The sequence below is a fragment of the Ranitomeya imitator genome, chromosome 5, assembly GCF_032444005.1.
Source record: "Ranitomeya imitator isolate aRanImi1 chromosome 5, aRanImi1.pri, whole genome shotgun sequence".
Lineage (NCBI taxonomy): Eukaryota > Metazoa > Chordata > Amphibia > Anura > Dendrobatidae > Ranitomeya > Ranitomeya imitator.
Window position 1 is genome coordinate 645952354 of NC_091286.1, and position 27263 is coordinate 645979616.

Here is a 27263-nt window from a genome sequence, read left to right on the forward strand (position 1 = left end):
GGTGGGATTTCCTATGCCTGCTGGTTTGAATGAGTCTATGTCCTTGGCCATTCAGATCGGTCGTCGCTTGCGCGAGCGTAAATCTGTGCACCATCTGGCGGTACTGCCTGAGAGTAAACCTGAGCCTATGCAGTGCGACAGGACTATGACTAAAGTAGAACGGCAAGAACACAGACGTCTGAACAGACTGTGTTTCTATTGTGGTGATTCTACTCATGCTATTTCTAATTGTCCTAAACGCACTAGGCGGTTCGATAGCTCTGCCGTTATTGGTACTGTACAGTCCAAATTCCTTTTGTCCATTACCTTAATGTGCTCTTTGTCATCGTATTCTGTCATGGCGTTTGTGGATTCAGGCGCTGCCCTGAATCTGATGGATTTGGATTATGCTAAACGTTGTGGATTTTTCTTGGAGCCTTTGCGGTGTCCTATTCCGTTGAGAGGAATTGATGCTACACCTTTGGCCAAGAATAAGCCTCAGTACTGGGCCCAGCTGACCATGTGCATGGCTCCTGCACATCAGGAAGTTATTCGCTTTCTGGTACTGCATAATTTGCATGATGTGGTCGTGTTGGGGTTGCCATGGCTACAAACCCATAATCCAGTATTGGATTGGAACTCTATGTCGGTAACCAGCTGGGGTAGTCAGGGAGTACATGGTGATGTTCCATTTTTGTCTATTTCGTCATCCATTCCTTCTGACATCCCAGAGTTCTTGTCGGACTTTCAGGATGTATTTGAAGAGTCCAAGTCTGATGCCCTACCTCCGCATAGGAATTGTGATTGTGCTATCGATTTGATTCCTGGTAGTAAATTCCCTAAGGGTCGTTTATTTAATTTGTCCGTACCTGAACACACCGCTATGCGCAGTTATGTGAAGGAGTCCCTGGAGAAGGGACATATTCGCCCATCGTCGTCACCATTGGGAGCAGGGTTCTTTTTTGTAGCCAAGAAGGATGGTTCGCTAAGACCGTGTATTGATTACCGCCTTCTTAATAAGATCACTGTTAAATTTCAGTATCCCTTGCCATTGATTTCTGACTTGTTTGCTCGGATTAAGGGGGCTAGTTGGTTTACTAAGATTGATCTTCGTGGTGCGTATAATCTGGTGAGAATCAGGCAGGGAGATGAATGGAAAACGGCATTTAATATGCCCGAGGGTCATTTTGAGTATCTGGTGATGCCGTTCGGACTTGCCAATGCTCCATCTGTTTTTCAGTCTTTTATGCATGACATTTTCCGTGAGTATCTGGATAAATTCTTGATTGTTTACTTGGATGACATTTTGATCTTCTCAGATGATTGGGAGTCTCATGTGAAGCAAGTCAGAATGGTTTTCCAGGTACTGCGTGCTAATTCCTTGTTCGTGAAGGGATCAAAGTGTCTCTTCGGTGTGCAGAAAGTTTCATTTTTGGGGTTCATCTTTTCCCCTTCTACTATCGAGATGGATACGGTTAAGGTTCAGGCCATCCAGGATTGGACTCAGCCGACATCTCTAAAAAGTCTGCAGAAATTCCTGGGCTTTGCTAATTTTTATCGTCGCTTCATCTGTAATTTTTCTAGCATTGCCAGACCATTGACCGATTTGACCAAGAAGGGTGCTGATTTGGTTAATTGGTCTTCTGCTGCCGTGGAAGCTTTTCAGGAGTTGAAGCGTCGTTTTTGCTGTGCCCCTGTGTTGTGTCAACCTGATGTTTCTCTTCCGTTCCAGGTCGAGGTTGATGCTTCTGAGATTGGTGCAGGGGCGGTTTTGTCACAGAGAGGTTCTGGTTGCTCAGTGTTCAAACCATGTGCTTTCTTTTCCAGGAAATTTTCTGCTGCTGAGCGTAATTATGATGTGGGCAACCGAGAGTTGCTGGCCATGAAGTGGGCATTCGAGGAGTGGCGTCATTGGCTTGAGGGTGCTAAGCATCGCGTGGTGGTATTGACTGATCATAAGAACTTGACTTATCTCGAGTCTGCCAAGCGCTTGAATCCTAGACAGGCCCGTTGGTCGTTATTTTTTGCTCGTTTTGATTTTGTGATTTCATACCTTCCGGGCTCTAAAAATGTGAAGGCGGATGCTCTGTCTAGGAGTTTTGTGCCCGACTCTCCGGGGTTATCTGAGCCGGCGAGTATCCTCAAGGAAGGAGTCATTGTGTCTGCCATCTCCCCTGATTTGCGGAGAGTGTTGCAGAAATTTCAGGCTAATAAACCTGATCGTTGTCCGGCCGAGAAACTGTTCGTCCCTGATAGGTGGACTAGTAAAGTTATCTCTGAACTTCATTGTTCGGTGCTGGCCGGTCATCCAGGAATCTTTGGTACCAGGGAGTTGGTTGCTAGATCCTTCTGGTGGCCATCTCTGTCACGGGATGTGCGTGCTTTTGTGCAGTCCTGTGGAATTTGTGCTAGGGCTAAGCCCTGCTGTTCACGTGCCAGTGGGTTGCTTTTGCCCTTGCCGGTCCCGAAGAGGCCTTGGACACATATTTCGATGGATTTCATTTCTGACCTTCCCGTTTCTCAAAAAATGTCGGTCATTTGGGTGGTCTGTGATCGCTTTTCTAAAATGGTCCATCTGGTGCCCTTGGTTAAATTGCCTTCCTCCTCTGATTTGGTGCCTTTGTTCTTCCAGCATGTGGTTCGTTTACATGGCATTCCTGAGAATATTGTTTCTGACAGAGGTTCCCAGTTTGTCTCGAGGTTCTGGCGAGCCTTTTGTGGTAGGATGGGCATTGACCTATCTTTCTCCTCGGCCTTCCATCCTCAGACTAATGGCCAGACCGAACGAACCAATCAGACCTTGGAAACATATCTGAGATGTTTTGTTTCCGCTGACCAGGATGATTGGGTGTCATTTTTGCCGTTGGCTGAGTTCGCCCTTAATAATCGGGCCAGCTCGGCTACCTTGGTCTCTCCATTTTTCTGCAATTCTGGGTTCCATCCTCGTTTCTCTTCAGGACAGGTTGAGTCTTCGGACTGTCCTGGTGTGGATTCTGTGGTGGACAGGTTGCAGCAGATCTGGACTCAGGTAGTGGACAATTTGACCTTGTCCCAGGAGAAGGCTCAGCTTTTCGCTAATCGCAGACGCCGTGTGGGACCCCGACTTCGTGTTGGGGATTTGGTTTGGTTATCTTCTCGTCATATTCCTATGAAGGTTTCCTCTCCTAAATTTAAACCTCGTTTTATTGGTCCGTATAGGATTTCTGAGATTCTCAATCCGGTGTCTTTTCGTCTGACCCTCCCAGACTCCTTTTCCATACATAATGTATTCCATAGGTCGTTGTTGAGGAGATACGTGGCACCTATGGTTCCATCTGTGGAGCCTCCTGCCCCTGTTTTGGTGGAGGGGGAATTGGAGTATATTGTGGAGAAGATTTTGGATTCTCGTGTCTCTAGACGGAAACTCCTGTATCTGGTCAAATGGAAGGGTTATGCTCAGGAAGATAATTCCTGGGTTTTTGCCTCTGATGTCCATGCCCCAGATCTTGTTCGTGCCTTTCATGTGGCTCATCCTGGTCGGCCTGGGGGTTCTGGTGAGGGTTCGGTGACCCCTCCTCAAGGGGGGGGTACTGTTGTGAATTCTGTGGCTGAGTTCACTTCTGTGGTCACAAGTGGTATTGCAGTCTCTGGGCTTCCTCCCTCAGGTGTTTTGGTGAGCTCGTTGGCTGCCTTGCTATTTAGCTCCACCTGAGTCTGTCTTCCTTGCTCCTTGTCAATGTTCCAGTGTTGGATCTGAGCTACTGCATCTTTCCTTGGGCCTGCTGCTCTGCTAGATAAGTGCTTCTAGTTTGTTTTCTGTTTTTTTCTGTCCAGCTTGCTATTGTCTTTTGCTGGAAGCTCTGAGAAGCAGAGGGGTGCACCGCCGTGCTGTTAGTTCGGCACGGTGGGTCTTTTTGCCCCTTTGCGTGGTTTTCGTTTTAGGGTTTTTTTGTAGACTGCATAGTTCTCTTTGCTATCCTCGCTCTGTCTAGAATATCGGGCCTCACTTTGCTGAATCTATTTCATTCCTACGTTTGTCTTTTCATCTTGCTAACAGTCATTATATGTGGGGGGCTGCCTATTCCTTTGGGGTATTTCTCTGAGGTAAGTCAGGCTTGTATTTCTATCTTCAGGCTAGTCAGCTCCTCAGGCAGTGCCGAGTTGCATAGGTAGTTGTTAGGCGCAATCCACTGCTGCTTATAGTTGTGTGAGGATAGATCAGGTACTGCAGTCTACAGAGATTCCACGTCTCAGAGCTCGTCCTATTGTTTTTGGTAATTGCCAGATCTCTGTATGTGCGCTGATTACTGCACGCTGTGTTGCCTGATTGCCAGCCATAACAGTCTGCCACTCATTACAGTTTTCCTCCACTGAACAAAGCAATGCCGCCTGTTTTGTCCTGTTACCAATTTTGAACTGCATTTAGCCTACTTTATTATTTGGGCCTATATCTGTGTTTCCTCCTCATCCTGCCCATTGCCCAGCCACTGCTAGATGAGTCTTCTGGTACATTGACCCAGACCACTACCTTCCCCTTGCACTCTACACAGCCAGAATCTGACCCTGCTGAAAGTCAAGTTCCCCTTCTCGCATACTATACCACCTTACACGGGGACAAAGAGGAAGGTGCAGATGAAAGTGCAGGTTCCTTCATCAGGTGGGAGGCATACTCGTTGGCGATGTCACTGGCATGGGGCCCCTCATAGTACGCAAAAGTGTCCCTGCCAGTGGGAGGCGCCACCCGCCATCAAACACACCGCCGTACTATGAGGGGCTCTCTGCCAGTGCCAACGAGTGGGCCCCCCTGCTTGCCCAGGATCACAGCACTTGCAAAGTTGAAACACTTACCTCTCCCTGCTCCACTGCCGTGATGTATTCCACATTTCCTGGGCCCACGAAAATCTTGAGCCAGACCTACCCCCCCCACATCTTTAGTCAAATGACCCCCAGTTTTCAATGCCTAACTATTATTATAAAGTAAATTAAGATTGACAAACTTAAGTAATAAGAATTGATGTTTTTGGCATTAAAATGGGCACTGTAGGTGTTTTCCTGTCCTCCACTCACTGCCGACTTTGATTCCCCATTGACTTGCATTGGGTTTCATGTTTCAGTCGGCCCCCGACTTTTCGCAATAATCGGCCGATTTCACCCGACCCGACTTTTGACAAAGTCGGGTTTCGCGAAACCCGACTCGATCCGAAAAAAGTAAAAGTCGCTCAACTCTAGTGGTGACATTCCGGGAGGGGTTTTCCACATGTATCATGCCTTTTTTTAGGCTACCATGGCTACGGCAGCACAAGCCTGTGTTGGACTGGAAAACTGGAGAAGTGCTCCGCTGGGGACACTCCTGTCATGAGAAATGTCTGGCTCCAGTACGTCCGGTTAAGGCCCCGTTTTGTCCGGCATCGCTGCCCGGTTTGCCGCCTGCCTATTGGTCCTTTGCTGTTTTTGACAAGAAGGAAGCAGAGACTTTGCCACCCCACAGGCTGTATGACTGCACTATCAACTTGATTCCCAGATCTACACCAACTAGAGGCTGAATTTACCCTCTGTCCCCAGCTGAAACTCAAGCTATGTCAGACTACATTCAGGAGAATTTGGCCAGGGGGATTATTTAAAAATCCTCCTCTACTGCTGGGGCCAGATTTTTCTTTGTTAAGAAGGATGGATCACTCTGACCCTGTATTGACTATTGAGGTCTCAACCAGATCATGGTGAATAAATACCCTATCCAATTGATTCCTGAGATGTTCGATCGATTAAAAGGTGCCAGGATCTTCACCAAATTAGACTTAATCTGCATTCAAGAATTCGTCAACGACATCTTCTGGGACCTGCTTTATTCCTGCGCAGTCGTGTATCTAGACGATATTGTAGTATTTTCCTTGGATCTGGCCTTCCACCGACGAGCAGTTTGGCAGGTTCTTCAGCATCTGAGGGAGAATCGCCTCTACGCCAAGTATGAGAAATGCATTTTCGAACAATCCTCTATTCCCTTCTTGGGTTACATTATCTCAGATACCGGACTCAGGATGGATCCTGAGAAAGTCTCTTCCATCCTTAAATGGCCGCTGCCCGTGGGGGTCATAGCAATTCAGTGATTCCTTGGCTTTGCTAATTACTATCGGCAATTTATTCCTCACTTTTCCACGCTGACCGCTCGTATCTCTGCTATGACCCGAAAGGGAGCCGATCCGAAGAAGTGGTCCGTTGAGCCTGAAGAGGCCTTCCGCACTGCTAAACGGTTCTTCTGCACCGCACCCATTCTGCATCGCCTGGATTTGAACAAACAGTTCTGCCTAGAGGTGGATGCATCATCATTAGGTCCTGGAACGGGCTCACCCAGAGGGCCTTCTCAGGCCACCTCATGTCCTGTGGTTTCTTTTTTAAGGTCTTCTCAGCTCCTGAGCGTAACTACTTGGGGACCTAGAGTTACTCACCATTAAGATGGCTCTGGAGGAGTGGTGTTACCTGCTGGAGGGCGCAGTCTATCCTGTTATCATCTACACAGACCATAAGAACCTGGCGTGTCTCCAGTCCGCCCAGGGACTTAATCCACGCCAAGCTAGGTGGTCTTTATTTTTTGCCCGCTTTAACTTTATTTTACATTTCAGGTCTGGTGACAAGAACCTCAGAGCAGATGCCCTATCTTGCTCTTTTCTGTCCAAGGATCAAGAGGAGGATCCACAATTTATCATTGAGCCGTCTAAGATGGTCATTGTCATTCCAGTCAGTCTGTCACGAATTCCTCCTTGGAGGACCCTTGTGGCTGAATCAAGAAGGAGCGAGTTTTGACTTAGGGCCCCTCGTCTAAGGGGGCTGGTCACATGGTACAAAGGAAGTCTCTACAGATGATTTTTCGCCACTACTGATGCCAACCATGCGGAGAGAGATCTATGCTTACGTGGCTGCCTGTCTAATTTGTGCCCACAATTAAGTCCCTAGATGACTTCCTGACGGTTCTCTCCAGCCGTTACCCATAGTTATGGACTTCATTACAGATTTGCCACTATCCAAGGGTTACACCGTCAACTAGGTAGTCTTGGGTTGCTTTTCCAAAATGGCACAATTTACCCGGTTGTCTGCTCTTCCGTCCGCTCCTGAACTTGCAGACAGCTTCATAAAACATATTTTCCACCTGGATAGATTTCCTCATCACATTGTGTCCGAAAGAGGTTCACAGTTTACTTCCAGATACTGGCAAGCTCTCTGTAAACATCTGGATATCGTCTTGGATTTCTCCTCGTCATATCACTCCCAGTCCAATGGGCAAGTGGAGTGTTAATCAGGTCTTGGGCAATTACCTGCGACACTTCGTCAATGTCCTCCATAATGATTGGTTGAAATTGCTTCTCTTTGTTGAGTTCTCATATAACAATCACTTTGGTGAAGCCTCGGGAGAATCTTTGTTCTATATTGTGTTCGATCGGCAACCCGAGGTTCCCCTCATGGTGACGGTTCCTTCTGATGTCCCTGCGGCAGATGTCCTCTCCAAGGATTTTGCGAAGTTGTGGGAGGACACCAAAGCCACTTTAGAAGCATCCTCCGCCCGTATGAAGAAACATGCAGACAAACGGTGTCTGGATCCTCCGTGCTTCCTTCCTGGTGACAGGGTATGGCTTCTTTCTTACAAGTTGGGTCCTTGTTTTATCGGGCCTTTGGATGTGTTGAAGTGTATCAACGAGGTCTCCTATAAATTGAAGCTGCCTCTTTCTCTGCACATTTCAAATTCCTTCCATATATCTCTACTGAATCCTGTCATCCTGAGTCTCTTCTTCAAGGATCCCAGTACCACACCCATTCCAACAGCCTCAGATGATGTTTTTGAAGTGGAGAACATCTTGGCCATGAAGAAGGTGAGAGGCAAGACCTTCTTCCTCATTGACTGGAGATTTGGTCCCAAAGAAAGATCCTGGGAGCCTAAGAATATTCATACTCCCGATTCTTCTCGGGAACTTCCTAAATGGCTTGAAGAGGAGGGGCGTAAAGGGGGGTACTGCAAGCACCACGCCGGATCCCTGCTGTGATAGGCAGGGTCTTTGGCGTGTCTCTTCACTCACTCATGCTGCACACAGTTCTTCCCTTACCCAGGCTCTGCATGCTTCCGGCCGGTCCTCTAGCCATGTCCTTAGGGCACATGCACTCCCGCCCTCTTAAACGGCCAGCGCGTGCACTTGCTATTTCCTCCCCAGCCAATGACTGTGTGACATAGATTGCTTCTTCCCCACTAAGGAGGTGCCTGAGCAACCTTCCTGTATCAGTCTGAGTTGTGTAAGGTTGCATACCAGTCCCCGCTGCACTCAACTGCAGACCCTGGTTGCTGCATTCTAATGCAGATCCTGCCTGCTGCACTCAACTGCAGACCCTGCTTGCTGCACTCAGCTGCAGACCCCACTTGCTGCACTCTAATACAGATCCTGCCTGCTGCACTCAATTACAGACCCTGCTTGCTGCACTCTAATGCAGATCCTGCCTGCTGCACTCAACTGCAGGTCCTGCCTGCTGCACTCTAGTGCTGACCCTGCCGGCTGCACTCTACTGCAGATACTGTCAGCTGCACTCTGATACAAACACTGCCTGCTGCACTCAACTGCAGATCATGCCTGCTGCTCTCAACTGCAGATCCTGCCTGATGCACTCTGATGCAGATCTCGCCTGCTGCACTTTGATACTGCACTCTGGTGCAAACTCTGTCTATTGCACTCTGATGTGAACTCTGTCTGCCGCATTGTAAATCAAACTCTGCTAGATGCACCCTCCAGTCTGTCCTCTTGGTCCAGCTGCTGCGTCTCCATTGGTCTGTCCTGTATTGGCACCTGGTGTTCATCGGGAGGCAAGTCTATCCTCACCATCAGAGGCTCTAGTGAACAGTCAGGTGTTTGATTAGTCACGCCCCTCCAGGGTCCGTGGCACAGTGGTTCCACAAACCCCGTCCATGACACAGCAGAAGGATGCAGCAGAGTTAGAAATGCTGCAAGAGGCAGCTCATTGACATGACCCGATACTGGGAGGAAAAGAGCCGTGATCAGAGTGAGTAGGGTGGCGCCTACTGCCCGTGCAAGTTGCAGATGTGACACATGGTATCGCACTTGGACCAATGTAATTCTATGGAGCCACACACATGGTCGATTTTTTTCCTCTGACTGAGTCTGTCAGAGGAAAAAATCGCATCATGCATGATCTGCATCCGTATATCAGATTGCACTATGATCACACTCTGATCAAATTCTGATAATCGGACCGATTTTCTTGGATGACATAAAATACAATCGTGTGACCCTATCCTAAGAAAAACTATTTTAGAACTTACCACTTTAAGAACATTAAAAATAAACTTTGCTTTGAACATAAACTTTTGAATATACATGTGCACTTCTAGGGAACAGAAAAATAGACTCTTCAGATGAATTTATCGTGAAGGACATATTTCAAGGGGATAAAGAAAATATCATAGTGCTATTAAATAACTTCAGAATGATTGAACCCTAACTTTATTTTTATGAATATGATCTTTGTAACCGTTTACACAGCACTGTGGATATTTTGCAATGGTTCTAGTCCCAGGTCTTCACTTCAAATTTCCCATGTCTGCACAAACACAGTTGATAAACTCAAAATTGAGTGCATGAACGCAGGTAGCCTTTAGGTTACTAATTAATCAAGCTGTCATTTTGTACTAGTCTTTTCATTCCTTGGTGTCCAATCGTTTGGATACAATTTTGTGTGCAGTTTCCATCTAATTACCGTATATACTCATGTATAAGCTGAGATTTTCAGCACATTTTTTGTGCTGAAAATGCCCCCCTCGGCTTATACTCAAGTAATTGTCCCAGAAAGTCAGCAGGGGAGGGTAGCGGTGGAGCAGCGGCAGGAGCCGGCAGCTGTGACATCATACTCACCCTCCTCCCTCCGTCGCTGAAAGTCCCTGCATCTCCGTTGTCGTGGCACAGCAGCTGTTCCTGTGTTGAGCGGTCATGTGGTACTCCTCATTAAAGTAATGAATACGCCCTTAGCGAGGAGCGCATATTCATTACCTTTATGATCGGTACCACGTGACCGCTCAACACAGGAACAGCTGCTGCGCTGGGACAACAGAGATGCAGGGACGTTCAGCGACGGACCGAGGATGGTGAGTATGACGGGGGAGGATGGGGGAGCCACGCATACGACGGACGAGCCACGTATACAATGAGGGGACCGAGAGACACGCATACGACGTGGGAGCCACGCATATGACATGGGAGGACTGGGGAGGCACGCATATGACGGGGGAGCCACGGATATGATGGGGAGGACAGGGGAGCCATGTATGACAGGGAGGATGGGGGAGCCAGGCATATGACTGGGGAGCCACACATACAAGGAGGGGAGCGGGGGAGCCACGCATGTAATGAGGGGACGTGGGGAGCCAAACAGAGCAGGACAGGGATGAGGCTGGCTTATACTCGAGTCAATAAGCTTACCCAGTTTTCCGTGGCAAAACTAGGTGCCTCGGCTTATACTTGGGTCAGCCTATACTCGAGTATATACGGTAATATCAGAAGTATACGAGGTAACCATACAATGAGTGGCAGAAGGCATAACACACTGCTCCTCATAGTTTGGATTTATTACTATTAGAGTCCCGTGTCATGACTGATTTTTAAATAATTTCAAAACATTTATATAAATAAAATAACACCATCATAAAATGCATACTAATACCTACAGTGAACTGAAAAAGTATTCATATCCCATGAACTTTTATACTGTAGATATTTTCAAGTTACACTCACAAACGTAAATGTATTTTACTGGGATTTTATGTAATATACCAACACTTAGTAGCAAGAATTTGTGAAGTGTAAAGGAAATAACACATGATTTTCTATTTTAAAAGGAACCTGTCACCTGAATTTGGCGGGACCGGTTTTCGGTCATATGGCCGGAGATTTCGGGTGTTTGATTCACCCTTTCCTTACCCGCTTTCTGCATGCTGGCCGCAATATTGGATTGAAGTTCATTCTCTGTCCTCCGTAGTACACGCCTGCGAAAGGCAAGATTGCACCTTGTGCCGGCATGTACTACAGAGGACAGAGAATGAACTTCAATCAAGATTGCAGCCAGCATGCAGCCAGCGGGTAAGGAAAGGGTGAATCAAACACCCGAAAACCCCGCCCCTATGGCTGAAAATTGTTCCCTCCAAATTCAGGTGACAGAGTCCCTTTGATTTCAGGGATGGGGCAGAGGCTGTGGCAGTGACTACAGCCTCTGCCCCATGATGGCATCTCGTTTGAGTTTCCCAGCATGCACTGGGATTCTGAAAAGAAATATCATCAAACCGGAATATGGTTATTAAAAAAAATAAATCAAGAAGTTACAGTAGAGAGGGAGTGGTAGGGAATTTTTAATTAAAGTATATTAGAAAAGAGATTAGATTACTACATTAAATAGACATAGGATTAAAAGTTTTGGACCATCCCTTTAAATAGTAACCAGTACACATCTGTTACAGGAGTGTGTAGATTTTTTATATCCAATGTACACCACACAGATGCATTCAATAAGAAAAAAAACTGCTATAATTTTGTTTTTTTACTTATTACATTTATCTATTAATGAAAATATTTTGAAATTTATTTTGTTTATTTATTGTTTTTACTCACTAATGAACGTGTGGTCTTTTTGGTGAAACACTTTTGACTTGCAAAAGGTTTCACAAGAAATCCGTTGTTTTTTCCTTTTGATGCTTTTGTAATAAAAAACAACAACAAAAAAAACAACAAAAAACAAACACACACTGCATGCCTTGGATACTTTGTTTCTATAGCTTAGCATGGCTGTACACCTTTGATTTTTGTGTGAGAAGTTAGCACCATTAGAATGATATTTGTGGGTTTGCCACAATGTACATGCCTATTTTACTTGTTTAGGATTTTTAATTGTTAATTAAAAGTCTTTTTTTCCACTTCACAAAAGCATTTTTTAATCAGAATTGTACACACTTTTTATTGCAAACTACAGAACAAATTTTCATACTTGGGAGTTTATACTTTACATATTTTTTTTTTTAATCTAGAATTTACTATTTTCATCTGTTTTGTGTTGCATCAATATTGCATCTGTATTACAAAAGGGTGATCTTATGAAATTTCTTGTGTGATAAGGGTACTGTTGGGATCCGTATCATACAGGGCAGCAGTGGTTAGCACTGTAGCCTTGCAGCGCTGGAGTCCTGGGTTCAAATCCCACCCAGGACAGCATCTGCAAGGAGTTTGCATGTTCTCCCCGTGTTTGCGTGGGTTTCCTCTGGGTACTCCGGTTTCCTCCCACATTCCTAAAACATACTGATAGGGAATCTAGATTGTGAGCCCCATCGGAGACAGCGATGATAATGTGTGTGCAAAACCGTAAAGCGCTGCGGAATATGTTAGCACTATATAAATGAAGAATAATAAAGAAAAAAAAAATACATTTACAAAACATATTTGTTAGAAACTAGTCAAAGATAATAACCTATATGTATATACAGTAATGTATGCCAGTAGTGGCTTAAATGATTTAGACACCTTTGAGGGATTTTTTTTGTTTGTTACTTGAATGTGTTTTGGGCTTTTACCACTTTATGGTTGAAGTATATAAGTATATAAGGGGACAATACAAATATCTCGCTGAGGATCTGTTTATACCAAGGAAGGTGATGGGCACAAGGGGGCATTCTTTGCGTCTGGAGGAGAGGTTTTTCCACCAACATAGAAGAGGATTCTTTACTGTTAGGGCAGTGAGAATCTGGAATTGCTTGCCTGAGGAGGTGGTGATGGCGAACTCAGTCGAGGGGTTCAAGAGAGGCCTGGATGTCTTCCTGGAGCAGAACAATATTGTATCATACAATTATTAGGTTCTGTAGAAGGACATAGATCTGGGGATTTATTATGATGGAATATAGGCTGAACTGGATGGACAAATGTCTTTTTTCGGCCTTACTAACTATGTTACTATATCATACCAAGGGTTATCCAGCTTTGCAAAACAGTTGTACATGGTATAAAAGAATAAAATCACCTTTTCTTTCTCCCGATGATGGATTCAGCCATCCTCCCAGTTCATGTGTTCAAATGGTTAGGATGGACATAATAGGATTTTGGTGGAGTACTTCAGTGCTGCTGAGTTTGTAGAGACGTCAGTCCAAACGAGGTGTAATAAAATGGCTTTGATTTATTTAACGCGTTTTGAAGTTTAAAATTACATTTTCATCAGGAAGTAACCACATAATGTTTAGGATGTGACTAGTGATGAGCGAATATACTCGTTACTCGAGATTTCTTGAGCACGCTCGGGGGTCTTCCGAGTATTTTTTAGTGCTCGGAGATTTCGTTTTTCTTGCCGCAGCTGAATGATCTACATCTGTTAGCCATCATAAGTACATGTGGGGATTCCAAAGCAACCAGGCAACCCCCACATGTACCTAAGTTGGCTAACAGATGTAAATCATTCAGCTGCGGCAAGAGAAACTAAATCTCCGAGCACTAAAAAACACTCGGAGGACCCCCGAGCATGCTCGAGAAATCTCGAGTAACGAGTATATTTGCTCATTACTAGATGTGACTTCTGCAATTAATCCGTGGTGACAGTTTCCTCACTCATTCAAACCAAGACTATGAGCACAGGTAGCGCTCAAAATGCGTCGGGTGATGAGACCTTCAAGTCCCCCCCTTACACCTTAGATTGCTGGTGTGCAATTGTTCATTTTCTTGTCAAATATTTTACATTTTTATGCAATAAAGGAATTTGTTTTATATGTTCCTGGATAGGAAGCTGAATCCTTCCTTCTTCTCCTGCATATACTGGGAGCTGAGCAGTGGCATTGATCACGGCTTCCGTGCCGATTGTTCTTGGGAAGGGTGAGCTGGTCTTTTTTCCTTCTACAGTGGTCACATGACATACTACAAGTCTCATTGGTCAGAGATGAAAGATTTGATGCCAGTAGCACAGCACATGACTGCTGCGGCTACTAATTGGCTGCAGTGATCACATGTTGATTGCTTGTAAACCATGACTACCATAGCATTAACACTTGTGTAATAAATAAAAAAAATAAATGGTGAATATAGCTTATTTGCTAATATGTAACATTTGCAGATGATTTTACAACATTTTTCGAAAGATAGATAACTCCCTTAAAATGTAAATTTCTATTTCATGCTGGTGGGAGGTGCTTAGAACTCGGAGGTGGAGGCTCGTGGTGCTGGGTTATCGGTCCCACCATAATACAGCTCTTATTTTTAATTGTCCTGTTCACAGTATGGCTGTTTTTAATTCCTATTTTACTTTTTGGGGGATTTTGGGATACTGCATAGAAAACCTGCAGTAAATACACTTCAAGGGATTGTCCACATTTGAAGCTGAAGTACGCAGTCACTCTATGTGACTGCAGACTTGTGAATCCTCAAAGTGCGCACAACGTGCGCTGTCAGGATTTTCCAGTGTCGGGAGTGAGTGGTCATGTGACGGTAAGTGAGTTGCATATTTCCAGCCGAATTCCAACTAGACTTGTCCAGCTTCCAATTCCCTTGCTTTGAGTGAGGCAGTGCATGTTTAGTCAACACGTGACCGCACATATGTAAATAGCATACTTGTGGTCACGTGCCCGCAGGCTCCAGGAGAAACCTAACAGCACGCACACTGCGCTCTGTTGGAATCAGGATCATACAAGTCTGCAGTCACATAGAGGAACTGCAGACTTGATCCCAAGCCTGGACAACCCCTTTAATGTGGTCTTTGTGTGATATACAATACATGATCATGCCCGATCTGTTTCTTGAGTTAATTAGCTAAAATCACTTTGTATGCAATTTTTTTTTATTCGGTAAAAACATTTCCCTGTGCGGTGCTGTGATTGCTCCAGTTTCTGCTTGTTATTATCACGTATTGCAGGGATATCACAAGGAACCCTGTTTTATCTGGCTGTTGTCAATCTGGTCAGCCCGTTTTTTCTTTTTTTTTTCTCTACCTCATTTAAACTAACAAGTCCAACAGCTGCCATGACTAGCCCAATATAAGATATGCGCACTGCTGACAGAGATAATTAAACCAGAGATTCGAGATACATTATCGTAACTTGTAAGGTTGAGCAGAACATGTCCTTTAGCTGCACATCAAAGTCTGCCTGTTAATAGTTCTATATAGCGACTTTTACTAAGAAAGCTATTTATGTGCGCTGCAATGCAGCTCCGCTATCGAATGCATCAACTGTACATAAAACATTTAGTAGCTTGACATAAAAAATATCTCTGATGTTATAATGGAAAGCACTGATTAAGTCATCGTAGATTGAGAGGGAATGTACACTTTTGCAGTCTTCCTTGTATTGCTCTAGAACATTTTTTTCTCATATAAAGTAGAGCCAGCACCTGTACACCCTCATATACAGCATTATAGAACACCGTATATAAGACACCAGTGTAGGGTTGAGCGAAACGGATCGGACAAATTCAAAAATCGCTGACTTCCGGCAAAGTGGGGTTTCATGAAACCCGACCCGATCCTAGTGTGGGATCGACCATGAGGTTGCCGATCTGAGCGCAAAAGTTGCGTTTCGTATGACGCTTTCAGCGCCAATTCTCAGCCAATGAAGGTGGACGCAGAGTGTGGGCAGCGTGATGACATAGGTCTCAGTCCCCACCATCTTAGAGAAGGGCATTACAGTGATTGGCTTGCTTTCTGCGGCGTCACAGGGGCTATAAAGGGGCGTGCACGCCGACCGCCATCTTACTTCTGCTGATCTGAGCTTAGGGAGAGGTTGCTGCAGCTTCATCAGAAGAAGGGATATAGTTAGGGAGGGAAGATTAACTTCTTGTGCTGTAGCGATTTCCACTGTCCAACACCACCTTTTTTTGCAGGGACAGTGGAGGCTAGATTTTTGAGCATCAGCTCTGTAGCTTATTAGGCTGCCTTATAAGGTTCCCTGATAGCTGAATTGCTGTTTGCACGCTGCTGTGCAAACCAACTGCTTTTTTAAAAGCAAAAATCCTGTTGCTCCTTTCTGCACAGTTATCTTGTTTATTTGTCCACACTTTTGTGTGCAGCAGTCCTTTTTATTGCTGCCATACTTGTCCTGAGATCATTGTAGGGAGATTGAAATTGGAGTACAGTCCTTGGATTTTTTCATAATCTTCCAGCCACTTTCTGCCACTTACATTGTGTTGTCTTATACACTGGGCCTGAGTTTTGGTTCAGTCTCCCCCCAAAAAAGGGAGATTCAAATTCTCACAAAGTGGATACACTTCAGTCCTGTTAGTTTGTCTTTACAGCACAGACCAAAAGTTTGGACACACCTTCTCATTTAAAGATTTTTCTGTATTTTCATGACTATGAAAATTGTACATTCACAGTGAAGGCATCAAAACTATGAATTAACACATATGGAATTATATACTTAACAAAAAAGTGTGAAACAACTGAAATTATTTCTTATATTCTAGGTTCTTCAAAGTAGCCACCTTTTGCTTTGATGACTGCTTTGCACACTCTTGTCACCTGTAAGAAATGCTCAAAGACCTTTAGCAGAGGGAAGAATCTTCAAAATTTAAATACAACGTGCATGCTTAGACATTTAACCAGCATGCACTTTCAAGCCTGGATTAACTATTAAACGTCCCATACCGTTGGTGCACCTGCTCAGAATGAAGGTAGTCAGCAATGCTACCAGCAGCAAATGTGGAGGTATCGTCGCAAGGCCAAAGCAGTCACTGAATCACAAGGTTATTGGTAGGAAACACTGTACGTAGGCCAACATCAAGAATACCATCACTAACCCTCTCTCAATCCGCCATGTCCACCACCACCACCGCTAGTTCCACCTTATGCAGCTCTCCAGTACAGCTCATCCTACAAGAGACTCTCGTTAGGAAAAGTACTCATCCTTTCATCCGCGTACACAGGGTTTGAACATTGCTATACTAATCTCGTTAGAGATGATGCCCTACCAGTTGGTTGAAGGTGAAGCTTTCAAAGACCTGATGGCCTACGCAGTACCATGTTATGACCTACCCAGCCAGCACTTCTTTGCGAGAAAAGCCATCCGAGCCCTCCACCAGCATGTCAAAGACCACATTGTCCATGCACTGAGGCAATCAGTCAGTGGAAAGGTGCACCTCACAACAGATGCATGGACCAGTAGGCATGGCCAGGGATGTTACGTGTCCAACACGGTGCACTGGGTTAATGTGGTGGATGCAGGGTCCACAGGGGACAGCCATAGTGGGACAGTTCTGCCTAGCCCACGGTCTAGGAATCAGTTGGCTGTAGGCGTTCCCCACCCCTCCTCCTCCAGAAGCGAAAGCTCATCCACAGAGCGCAGTCACACGAACACTCCCTCCGCAGGTGCCAGTGTTGCACACGAGGTGTCCCATTATCGAACAGCTAGTGGTAAGCGTCAGCAGGCTGTGTTACAAATGAAGTGTTTGGGCGACAACAGACACACCGCGGAAGTACTGGCCAAGTACTTGCAGCAAGAAACTCAGTCATGGCCGCAGAGTGAAGGCACAAGGGCCAACAAGTGCTAAGCATCTCTGGGAACTCCTTCAAGATTGTTGGAAGACCATTCCTGGTGACTACCTCTTGAAGCTCATCAAGAGAATGCCAAGAGTATGCAAAGCAGTCATCAAAGCAAAAGGTGGCTACTTTGAAGAACCTAGAATATAAGACATAATTTCAGTTGTTTCACACTTTTATGTTAAGTATATAATTCCACATGTGTTAATTCATAGTTTTGATGCCTTCAGTGTGAATATACAATTTTCATAGTCATGAAAATACAGAAAAATCTTTAAATGAGGTGTGTCCAAACTTTTGGTCTGTACTGTATATGTATATATATATATATATATATATATATATATATATATATATACAATGCCATCCGTCCGCGCTCGATGAGGTTCCCCCCCTTTCACACCTGTCCCAGTATCGATCTGTTTGTTCGGGTGGTCTCCGATGCATTTCTTGGTATTCCTAAATTTTCTCCAACAGATAATCTTACCAGGGAAGAGAGGATTCGATTGCGACATCTCAAGGAATTATCTGATGTAGAGCTGAAGCCGGCTGACAAGGGTGGCAACGTCGTTGTCTGGCCGAAGCAAATGTATGAGAGGGAGGTGTTTAAACAACTCAACAATAGCACCTGCTATAAGAAATTGACTTATAACCCCCTCTCTGCATTTGCTGCTAAATTAGAGACCATCATTAAGAGGGCACTTGACGGCGGGGTTGTCACCAGTGACCTGGCTTCAGCTCTTCTGGTAAAAGAACCTACAATTTCCACACTATATCTTTTGCCCAAAATACACAAGAATGCTTTGGAGCCGCCCGGCAGGCCGATCGTGTCTGGGAGGGGGAACTTCCTCAAGCGCGTTAACGGATGGATTGATTATTATCTACAGCCACTAGTTTCCGTTTTGCCTTCCTTCCTCAAGGATACTGGGGATCTGTTGCGCAAGGTCGATGGATTGTGTTTGGATAGTGATACTCTTTTGGCTTCAGTTGATGTTGAATCCCTCTATACTAATATTAGACATCACGACGGCTGAGAGCCGTGAAATTTTTCTTAGGAACATCTACTCTTTCTCCATCTTTGAGGGCTCTCATCCTGGAGCTATTAGAGTTCACTCTAACACACAACTTTTTTGTGTTTAAAGGTTCCTTTTACCTACAGATCCAGGGTACAGCCATGGGGGCGGCCTTTGCGCCCTCCTATGCTAATCTGTTCCTGGGTATGTGGGAGAGGGACCTTTTCCTGTCTGATAAACAGGGGTCGATGGATCGTGTCCTGTTATGGACACGCTATATCGACGATATCTTCTTTATCTGGCAGGGCACCTCCATCGACCTTGAGCAATTCATATCCCTTTTGAACAGCAACGACCTCAACATACGTCTTACCCCGATGTGGGATAGAGAGAGAATTGACTTCTTAGATGTCACGGTTCGTAGGGGTGCGGGAGGTTGTATTCAGATGGATATTTTCCGTAAACCTACCGCCACGAATACCCTCCTGCACGCCTCATCATGCCATCCCTCACACATGATCAGGGCCATCCCGGTAGGTCAATTCTTGCGCCTGCGGCGTATTTGTTCTGATGAACACGATTTTGAGGTGAGAGCTAAAGAACTTACGTCACGTTTTGTGGCAAGGGGGTATAGCAGAAGAAATCTTAAAAAAGCGTATCATCGAGCTAAATACTCTGATCGTGATAATCTCCTGTATAGGAATACTGGGGTGAGGTCTAATTCTAGCAACCAGGTGAGGTTTATTACATCATACCATCCCCAACATAGAAATATACGATTGGTGTTATGTATGCTAATGACAGGTGTTATGAAGGCAATCCAGAAACACAGTGTGCTTAGCGATCAGAGCGCACACAGTGATCTGACAAATACCCAAAAATACAAGAACGAGCTCTGAGACGTGGAAACTCTGTAGACTGCACACCTGATCCTATCCTAAACACAACTAAAAGCGGCTGTGGATTGCGCCTAACAACTACCTAGGCAACTCGGCACAGCCTAAGAAACTAGCTAGCCTGAAGATAGAAAAATAGGCCTGACTTGCCCCAGAGAAATTCCCCAAAGGAAAAGGCAGCCCCCCACATATAATGACTGTGAGTAAGATGAAAAGACAAAACGTAGGGATGAAATAGATTCAGCAAAGTGGGGCCCGATATTCTAGGACAGAGCGAGGACAGTAAAGCGAACTTTGCAGTCTACAAAAAACCCTAAAGCAAAACCACGCAAAGGGGGCAAAAAAAACCCACCGTGCCGAACTAACGGCACGGCGGTACACCCGTTGCGTCTCAGAGCTTCCAGCAAAACAAAAGACAAGCTGGACAGAAAAAAAGCAACAAAAAGCAAAAAGCACTTAGCTATACAGAGCAGCAGGTCACAGGAACAATCAGGAGAAGCTCAGATCCAACACTGAAACATTGACAAGGAGCAAGGATAGCAGCATCAGGCGGAGTTAAGTAATGAAGCAGTTAACGAGCTCACCAGAACACCTGAGGAAGCTCAGAAGCTGCAGTACCACTTGTGACCACAGGAGTGAATTCAGCCACAGAATTCACAACAGATTGGCAATGGAGAAGGCCTGGCCTATATTGCAGGCTGATCCTATACTAAAGAAGTTTCTTCCTGCTTACCCTCTTATTACATTTCGGCGGGCTAGGAACCTAAGGGATCAACTCACTCATAGCCACTATATTGGTCAGTCGGTGCCCACAATTCTCAGTGGCGCTGTCTCACGGGGTGGATGTACACCATGTGGCAAATGCATCGCCTGCCCAAACATCGAACGTTGCTCTTCTTTCTCGAACTCTGCTGGAACTAAGAACTTTGAAATCAGGAAACGCATATCATGCGTTTCCAGATATGTGATCTACTATGCCACTTGTCCTTGTGGCTTGATATATATCGGCCTAACAACAAGGCAATTGAAAGTTCGAGTCAGAGAGCACGTTCTGGGAATACAGGCGGCGGCAGAATGTACTGATGCCACAATGCTCAAAACAATACCGAAACATTTCAGGGAATTCCACTACTGTGACTCAGCGCTACTGAGGGTTAGGGGTATTGATCTCCTAAATATTAACATTAGGGGAGGTTCTCTTTCTAAACGCCTTGCTCAAATGGAGACAAGGTGGATATGGACCTTACGCACCATTCACCCTGATGGGTTGAATGGGAATATTTCATTTGCCCCATTCTTGTGATCCGCATGACGGCTGCGCACCATGTAGGATGACAGTACTTTTGGTCTGGCTTTTATTTTTAATATTCTTTTATATTTGTATATATATATAAGTGTGTGGTTGTCGTGTTCTTGTTTTTATTCCTGTTTATTTGTCTTTAGGGTTATTTCGGTCTATATTGTAGCTCATAGTGGATTCTGCATACCGTACTGGTTGAAGATATATTAATACGAAGAGCGTATTTGGACATTGTCTATTTTTCTTGAAGGAGGATATGTTTCTACGTGTCAAGAGGACAAGCATGTCTACTTTATCTGCTACACTGTGTTGTTTTCTCTTTTCTTTTCTGTTGATTATTTATCATATTATTATCTTTTTATATATGTACATGCAGTGTAATGGTTAAATATGGTGGTTTGGGGAGTGGTGTTGTGTCCCCATGACATGCTTCTCCATAGGGATTAGTTCTTTGTGTTTATCTATATGTATGTAGTATGGGTCTTCTTGTATAATTCTGTACATTGTACTGTATTAATATGGAATATACTTATAGCTTTATAGTGTCATATGCCCAATTTGTGTACTGTGCCACTTTGGTTGCTGTATTTTTATATAGGATATCTTCCTTACTTTCTGTGCTTAATGCCAGTACTTCCTTAGTACAATTTCGGCTGCTTGCCCTATTTAAAAATGGCTGAGATGTGTCCTCTGTCCAGTGCGCATGCGCTGGTCTGCTATGCGCCGCTCTGCTTCCTTGTCTGTCCGACGCCGGGTCACGTGGGGCCCCAGGTGTTTCTGGTGTCGGTGGCCATTGTGGAGTTTGCGCGTGTGTCTGGCGTCCTGTCGCAGGTGTGCTGGATGGGTGAGCCCTCCTAATTACGGTATACTATTTATTGTGACTTTGCGCTGTCCATACTTACCCCTGATGAAGGAGCTTGCGCTCTGAAACGCGCGTTGGGGTCGGGTCCAGCCGCAGGTCCCTGCTTCTACCTGTATACACTGGGTAAGTATTGATTTAGTTATACGCCCCATGCTATGGCATTGTCCCTTTACATTTCCAGATAGTGATGGGTCTTTTACTGGTATAGGTCCCGGTGATACATATGAGGCAGGTTGATCTGTATGGTCTGTACCCGTTTTTTGCTATGGCCATTTGTGCTGTGTGTCTATCCCCTTGTCTATGCTGTTATACCCTGTCTACATGATTTTATAGTTGATTAATAAAATTCAATTTTATGGGATTTTTTGGCTGATTGTGCTTTTTGGTTTGGTATCTATATTTATCAGCTGGTCCCTACCTCATATGTCCTTATGCATATTTAGTATTATACATTTACCATATCACCTTTATGAAATATAATATGCTTGCTTCAATAATATTATAATGCCTACAAGTAGTATTCAACCCCCTGCAGATTTAGTAGGTTTAATAAGATGCAAATAAGTTAGAGCCTTCAAACTTCAAACAAGAGCAGGATTTATTAACAGATGCATAAATCTTACAAACCAAAAAGTTTTGTTGCTCAGTTAAATTTTTATAAATTTTAAACATAAAAGTGTGGGTCAATTATTATTCAACCCCTAGGTTTAATATTTTGTGGAATAACCTTTGTTTGCAATTACAGCTAATAATTGTCTTTTATAAGACCTGATCAGGCCGGCACAGGTCTCTGGAGTTATCTTGGCCCACTCCTCCATGCAGATCTTCTCCAAGTTATCTAGGTTCTTTGGGTGTCTCATGTGGACTTTAATCTTGAGCTCCTTCCACAAGTTTTCAATTGGGTTAAGGTCAGGAGACTGACTAGGCCACTGCAACACCTTGATTTTTTGCCTCCTGAACCAGGCCTTGGTTTTCTTGGCTGTGTGCTTTGGGTCGTTGTCTTGTTGGAAGATGAAATGACGACCCATCTTAAGATCCTTGATGGAGGAGCGGAGGTTCTTGGCCAAAATCTCCAGGTAGGCCGTGCTATCCATCTTCCTATGGATGCGGACCAGATGGCCAGGCCCCTTGGCTGAGAAAAAGCCCCACAGCATGATGCTGCCGCCACCATGCATGACTGTAGGGATGGTATTCTTGGGGTCGTATGCAGTGCCATCCAGTCTCCAAACGTCACGTGTGTGGTTGGCACCAAAGATCTCGATCTTGGTCTCATCAGACCAGAGAACCTTGAACCAGTCAGTCTCAGAGTCCTCCAAGTGATCATGAGCAAACTGTAGACGAGCCTTGACATGACGCTTTGAAAGTAAAGGTACCTTACGGGCTCGTCTGGAACGGAGACCATTGAGGTGGAGTACGTTACTTATGGTATTGACTGAAACCAATGTCCCCACTGCCATGAGATCTTCCCGGAGCTCCTTCCTTGTTGTCCTTGGGTTAGCCTTGACTCTTCGGACAAGCCTGGCCTCGGCACGGGAGGAAACTTTCAAAGGCTGTCCAGGCCGTGGAAGGCTAACAGTAGTTCCATAAGCCTTCCACTTCCGGATGATGCTCCCAACAGTAGAGACAGGTAGGCCCAACTCCTTGGAAAGGGTTTTGTACCCCTTGCCAGCCTTGTGACCCTCCACGATCTTGTCTCTGATGGCCTTGGAATGCTCCTTTGTCTTTCCCATGTTGACCATGTATGAGTGCTGTTCACAAGTTTGGGGAGGGTCTTAAATAGTCAGAAAAGGCTGGAAAAAGAGATAATTAATCCAATCATGTGAAGCTCATTGTTCTTTGTGCCTGAACTACTTCTTAATACTTTAGGGGAACCAAACAGAATTCTGGTGGGTTGAGGGGTTGAATAATAAATGACCCTCTGAAAAGACTTTTCACAATTTAAAAAAAAAAAATAAACAAAGAAATAACATTTTTTTTTGCTGCAGTGCATTTCACACTTCCAGGCTAATCTACAGTCCAAATGTCACAATGCCAAGTTAATTCCAAGTGTGTAAACCTGCTAAATCTGCAGGGGGTTGAATACTACTAGTAGGCACTGTGTGTGTATATATATATATATATATATATATATATATATATATATATATACCGCTCTGGCAAAAATTAAGAGACCACCACATCAAAACCCTGACATGGGCAGCCCAATCTCCAGACCTGAACCCCATTGAAAACCTTTGGAATGTAATCAAGAGGAAGATGGATAGTCACAAGCCATAGAGCTGCTTAAATTTTTGCTCCAGAAGCAGTGTGAAAGACTGGTGGAAAGCATGCCAAGATGCATGAAAGCTATTATTGAAAATCATGGTTATTCCACAAAATATTGATTTCTGAACTCTTCCTGAGTTAAAACATTTGTATTGTTGTTTCTAAATGATTATGAACTTGTCTGAAAGCACTGAGGTTTTTTTTTTAATTTTGACCATTTCTCCTTTTCAGAAAAAAATTACAAAATGTATTGCTTGGAAGTTTGGAGACATTGTCAGAAGTTTATAAAATAAATGAACAATTTACATTTTACTCAAAAATATACCTATAAAGAGAAAAATCAGACAAACTGAACATTTTGCAGTGGTCTCTTGCAGTGCATTCAGACTTCAAATAATGCAAAGAAAATAAGTTCTTAATTATTTAAAAACAACAATACTAATGTTTTATCTCAAGAAGAGTTCATAAATGAATATTTTGTGGAATAACCATGATTTTTAATCACAGCTTTCATGTGTCTTGGCATGCTTTCCACCAGTCTTTCACACTGCTTCTGGTGCAAAAATTTAAGTAGTTCTTTGTTTTATGGCTTGTGACTATCCATCTTCCTCTTGATTACATTCCAGAGGTTTTCAATGGGGTTCAGGTCTGGAGATTGGGCTGCCGATTAATTTTTGCCAGAGCTGTATATATGAGTGTTTCTCTGAATAAAAGACTTTGGAGACCCAAACACTGCAAAAATATCAAGAACGAGACCAAAGAAGATACTTTAGAGAAAATACCACCGGCGTCATCCTCAATTGTCTTTTGTTTCAAAAACAATGCGGGTACTCCAATATCTGAAATACTCAGTGTACCCTTAAAGTGTTATTTTGTTGGGTCTAATACAAGTCAACTTGTTCTGTTTTTTACTTATCACCCAAAACATTAGTGATTCAGTAATAAAGAACACTAATGTTCAGAAATAAGAATCAAAATGGCTGACCTACTATGAAAAACAACTAGCTGTATTTTGCTTTGTATCCTGGCATTTTTTTTTTTTAACAGTTCTTCAACAAATTTATTTATGAATGAAATGACAGAATGGAGACATATTCACCATAGAATAAAATGGACTTAGCTATGGAGGAAACAAATTTGAGGCCCCCTACATCTTAGAGGACATGTCTATCAATCATGGCAGTTTTTGAGAAATTGATCCGTTTATTTTTTAATGACCAGAAGTCAGTCAGGTCTAGAGATGTGCGAACCTGAACAGTAAAGTTCAGGGTTCGTACCGAACACCGAGTGTTCAAGCACAGTCCGAACATTGACTTCTCTAGGAAGACTGTTACTCTTTGGGTTCGGCACCCCAAACATCGGGTGTTTCCCACGCCGTCATCTGCATGAGAAACACCGGCAGCTCTGACTGACAGTAAGATATTCAGTGCCGTCAGAGAGCTGCATTTCCCACGTTGCCAGATGACAGCGTGAGCCAGCAGCTGTGACCTGTGGTAAAAAGTTTACCGCCGGTCACAAGCATCTGCTGGTGAAAGAATAATACTCCTATCAGCCTACGCCTGCTGTTGCTGATGACAGTGAGAACATGCGCCACTGATGGAAGTATTCATCAGCCGGCACCTGTACTATAAATAAATTTAAAAAGAAATGTTGCGTCTCTTCTACTTTTGATAACCAGTGCAGACAAAACTGACAGCTGCGGGCTGCAACCATCAGCTGTCATCTTTATCATGGCTGGTTATCAAGACTAGATTGGTCCCCATGCCGTTTTTGTACCGTATATACTCGAGTATAAGCCAAGATTTTCAGCCCATTTTTTTGGACTGAAAGTCCCCCTCTCGGCTTATACTCGAGTCATATACCCGGGTGTCAGCAGGGGAGGGGGAGCGGGGGCTGTGTAATCATACTTACCTGCTCCCAGCGCGGTCCCTGCAGTCCCTGGCTTCTCCGGCGCTGCAGATTCTTCCTGTACTGAGCGGTCACATGGCACCGCTCATTACAGAAATGAATAGGCAGCTCCACCCCCATAGGGGAGGAGCCGCATATTCATTGCTGTAAATGATCGGTGCCATGTGACCGCTCAATTACAGGAAGAAGCTGCAGCGCCGGAGAAGCCAGGGACTGCAGGGACCGCGCCGCAGCAGGTAAGGGGAGCGCAGCGCTATAATTACCTGCTCCTCGCTCCGGCTCCGTCTGCAGCGTCCTCTAGCAATGATGCTCAGGTTAGAGGGCGCTGTGACGTAGTCAGTGCGCGCCCTCTGCTGAGCGTCAGTGCTGGAGACGGAGCCGCAGAGGAGCAGGTAATTATTGAAAGCGCCGGCGTCCTGAGAAGAGAGGTGAGTATGTGATTTTTTTTTTTTTTTATGGCAGCACCAGCAGCATTCTAAGGAGCACCTATGGGGCCATAAAGGTGCAGAGCATATAAGGGGCACAGCATTATAAGGAGCACCTATGGGGCCATAAAGGTGCAGAGCATATATGGGGCACAGCATTATAAGGAGCACCTATGGGGCCATAAAGGTGCAGAGCATATAAGGGGCACAGCATTATAAGGAGCATCTATGGGGCCATAAAGGTGCAGAGCATATAAGGGGCACAGCATTATAAGGAGCACCTATGGGGCCATAAAGGTGCAGAGCATATATGGGGCACAGCATTATAAGGAGCACCTATGGGGCCATAAAGGTGCAGAGCATATATGGGGCACAGCATTATAAGGAGCACCTATGGGGCCATAAAGGTGCAGAGCATAAATGGGGCACAGCATTATAAGGAGCACCTATGGGGCCATAAAGGTGCAGAGCATATATGGGGCACAGCATTATAAGGAGCACCTATGGGGCCATAATCAAAGGTGCAGAGCATATATGGCACAGCATTATAAGGAGCATCTATGGGGCCATAATCAAAGGTGCAGAGCATATATGGCACAGCATTATAAGGAGCATCTATGGGGCCATAATCAACGGTGCAGAGCATTCTATATAGCACAGTTGTATATGGAGCATCTATGGGGCAATAATGAACGGTATGGAGCATCTATTTTTATTTTTGAAATTCACCGGTAAATGCTGCATTTTCTACCCTAGGCTTATACTCGAGTCAATAAGTTTTCCCAGTTTTTTGTGGCAAAATTAGGGGGGTCGGCTTATACTCGGGTCGGCTTATACTCGAGTATATACGGTAATTATTTAAATAAATAATTTTAAAAAACAGCATGGAGTACCCCCCATTTTTTAGAACCAGCCAAACTAAAGCACTCTGTTGGGAGCTGCATTTTCAGGCAAAGAATTTTGCTCTCTGTGATCTCTTAGAGGTCACCACAGCTCATCATCCTTGCTCACAATGAAGTGTCGATGGGAATGATTTTTATCTTGAACGGTCGCATCATGTCACCATTCAGGTTGTAAACCACATATCGCAGACATGGATTA